Source organism: Mauremys mutica, unplaced genomic scaffold (genome assembly GCF_020497125.1).
Source record: "Mauremys mutica isolate MM-2020 ecotype Southern unplaced genomic scaffold, ASM2049712v1 000623F_np12_subseq_1:106961_obj, whole genome shotgun sequence".
Lineage (NCBI taxonomy): Eukaryota > Metazoa > Chordata > Testudines > Geoemydidae > Mauremys > Mauremys mutica.
Window position 1 is genome coordinate 1 of NW_025423018.1, and position 3,621 is coordinate 3,621.

General features: G+C 55.9%; 1 non-coding gene across 1 annotated transcript; it reads right to left on the minus strand.

Moving 5' to 3' along the window:
- Positions 1–3,121: 3,121 nt before the first annotated feature.
- Positions 3,122–3,193, minus strand: TRNAA-UGC. The gene has a single exon. It is a non-coding gene; the product is annotated as a tRNA-Ala (tRNA).
- Between the last annotated feature and the right edge of the window lie 428 nt (positions 3,194–3,621).

Genomic DNA, 3,621 nt, shown 5'->3' on the forward strand with positions numbered 1-3,621 from the left:
AATATGCGGTGTCCTATCACATTTTCTCAGAGCAGATTATGACATAATAGAATAGCTGAAATAGTCTATTTGATTTGTATTTTTTTATTTTGAAATTGTTAAGAGCAGCAATTACTTAGCTCAGACTGAAGCATCTTATCTAATGTTTGAGATCTAAGTGTCTCCTATTTGTGTGTGACGAGACAATTTAACACACTGTGACAAACAGGAGATGCTTTTGTTTTGCAACAAAATATTTTTGCAAAGAACTTTCATCTCACTTGTTTTGATTTCGAGAAACAAACTGGTTTAGTCTGAAGGGGATTTTCTGACAGAAATGGTTTCAATGAAATTTCCCCACCATCTCGATTCCTGGGCTCTATCCCTTTCTCTGTTGTTTTTTTTTTGTCCATTAGAACAGGAGTCAGGACTGTTGGCTTCTCTTTCTGGCTCTGCCACCAGCTTGCTGTGTAGGCCCTTGGGAAGGTCACTTCCCTTCTTTGTACTTCAGGCTTCTCCCCATCTGTCCAATGAGAACAAGGACAGTTCTTGAACTCTGGGCAGTCATTTTCAGCCGGGCCCCGGCAGGGATAACTAAAAATTTATATAGATATATATATGTATATATAAAAAATACTTTCATTCCTTAGGAACCGGTTCCCTATAAAAAGTTCTGATTTAAGGGATGTGCCACAGTATGTATTTTTTGTACCAATAGCGTTACCATGCGTCCGTATTTTCCCAGGAGGAATTTTTAAATTTTTAAATTTTAAAAATTCCTCCCAGACAGTGATTTAAGAACCAAAAAGCCTGACATGTCCAGGAAAATACGGGTGTCTGTTAACCCTACCTAAAGTTCTTTTTTTAAAAGATTGGCCTGAACTAGAAACAAATTCAGTTTTACATGTGTGGGTCCCTGCCACTCCCTGGGGGTGTGCTAGGGTAACCAGATGTCCTGATTTTATAGGGACAGTCCCAATTTTTGGGACTTTTTCTTATATAGGATCCTAATAACCCCCACCCCCGTCCCAATTTTTCACACTTGCTGTCTGGTCACCCTACGGTGTGCACATGTGTGGGTTCCAGCTGCTCCCTGCCCCCCTCATTGAAGCAGGTGTGCAGGGTTACTGCCCTGGGAACTGCAGGGCACCAGTGGACATGGGGCTGGCTGGAGGCAGGGCAGGGGCTGACAGGAGGTAGGGTCTGGCTGCAGGCAGGGCAAGGAGTGCGGGGCCGGCTGGAGATGGGGTGTGCGGGACTGGCTGGCTTCAGGCAGGGGGGTGCATCAGGGGTTGGCTGGAGACAGGGCAGGAGGTGCAGGGCCGGTGGTGTAGGGCTGGTGCGGGCAGGGGGGTGTGGGGAGCTGGCTGGCTTCAGGCAGAGCCGCAGGGGGTACGACAGGGGTTGGCTGGAGACAGGGCACGGGGTGCAGGGCTGTCTGCAGGGGGTGCGGGGCTGGTGCAGGCAGGGTGTGCAGCAGGGGCTGGCTGTGAGCAGGAGGTGCAGGGCTGGCTGGAGACAGGGGCTGGCTGCGGGCAGGGCAGGGGGTGCAGGGCTGGCTGGAGATGGGCTGGCTGTGGGCAGGAGATGTGGGGCTGGCTGGAGATGGGCTGGTGCAGGCAGGGCAGGGGGTGCAGGGCTGGCTGGAGATGGGCTGGCTGCAGGCAGGGGGTGTGGGGCTGGCTGGAGGCAGGGGCTGGTGCAGGCAGGGCAGGGGGTGAGGGGCTGGCTGGAGACGGGCTGGCTGTGGGCAGGAGATGTGGGGCTGGCTGGAGATGGGCTGGTGCAGGCAGGGCAGGGGGTGCAGGGCTGGCTGGAGATGGGCTGGCTGCAGGCAGGGGGTGTGGGGCTGGCTGGAGGCAGGGGCTGGTGCAGGCAGGGCAGGGGGTGAGGGGCTGGAGGCAGGGCAGGGGGTGCAGCAGGGGCTGGCTGCATGCAGGGGGTGCAGGTACAGAGGGTACAGCCCACCCTGTACGGTAAGTGCCCCCTCTTCCCTCCCTCAGCACCGGGGTAGCAGCAGCAGCCCGGGGCTTGGGGGCTATTTAAATGGCCCAGGGATCCCCTGTTTGCACTGCCCCGGCCCTTTAAATAGCTGTGGGAGCCCTGGGGAAGCGGAGGGGCTCTGGGGGCTATTTAAAGGGCTGGGGCGGTAGAAGCAATGGGAACCCTGGACTTTTTAAATAGCCCCCAGCCCCCCACAGCCCTACCCCAGCCCCTGCTGGGAGCCCCAGGCCCTTTAAATTGCCCCCTGGGGAAGCCGGGCCACCCTGGTACAGCGCACCAGCTCCTGCCAGTACGCAGTACCAGGGCTTGGGCACGGGGCCCTCTTAGGGGTGGGGCCCAATTCAGGGGAATCGGGAGAATCGGCGTAAAGCTGGTCCTGTGTGGGGGTGGGGTGGGGCAGGACTTGGTCCCATTCTGGGCACCACCAAACATTATACAAACCTGCCTCCCCTGTCCAGCCCAACCTTCTGCTGATGCACCTCAGCCCACACCCCTGCAGGGTTTGAAGCTTCCATTGCTTAAACTCCAGGACACTGAGGGATTTCAGCTCCCCTTTGCCCACAGGGAGCTTTCACCCCACTCCCAGCCAGGTTCCTGTCCATGGGATCACTGTAGGGGGGCTGGGTCCCTCGGTGTCTTTTCTCTCTCTGTGACAGGCCAGGGTGCAATAACTGGGGCATCTGAACACCCAGGACCTTCTGTGGGGCTGCCATTCCCCTTCCCCTTCTGTGGTCTCATCTGTCATTGACTCCAGTCTTTTTTCTATCCATCGTCAGCACCATCCCAAGCAAACTGCACTCGCCTCAGAAAGACAGTGTCCCCTGGTGGGTGTAAATCACTGACCACTCTCCTCTCTGAGCACTGACTGCCCCTGTGTTTCCTTGCCTCTCAGTCTGTGCAGATGGGACCTTTCCCTCCAGGGCTGGAGGATTCGCCCTTCTCATCTACCCTTGTCCCAAGCAGCACAGAGGGTGGGAATCTTACATGTACAGAGGAGACTTAGGAGCAGAAACCACCCCAGACCTTCCATGCAATTGTCACTTGCCCCTCACTGCGCAGGATTAAAACTCCTGCAGGGAGATTGCTGGGCCACATCCCAGCTGGGCATGAGCAAAGCAGCAGGGTGAAAAAAAGAGCTTGGAGATGCTGGGGACTGAACCCAGGGCCTCATACATGCAAAGCACGTGCTTTACCACTGAGCTACATCCCCAGATGGGCTGGGGTTTACACTCAGAGCTGTCCTATTTCCAGAGCATCCAGTGGCCTAACAGCAGCATGGGGGACACATTCCCTGCTCTGAGGCCAAACCTGCTGTCCTTGACGCTGCTGGTTCTTAGGGGTCGCTTTGCAGCAGGGCCAGATTCGATGTGTGGGGCAGAGAGAGTGGGTGCCCTGGGCTCAGGGTGCAGAGATACATTCAGCCCTCTCCCCTGCATTGGGTGGGGGGTGCTGCCACCTCCTGCTGGAAGGTAATGGGAGGGGAGGGGCTGCTGGTGGCAGCAGTGCTGTGGGAAGCTCCAGGTGTTTCTAGGATCTGCTCTTTCCACCTGCCTGTGAAGTCCAGCTTTCCCCAGCACATTCACTGCGCTGCAATTGGGTCACTGTTTCCATGGCTAAGCAGCAAAGAATCGCTCCCAG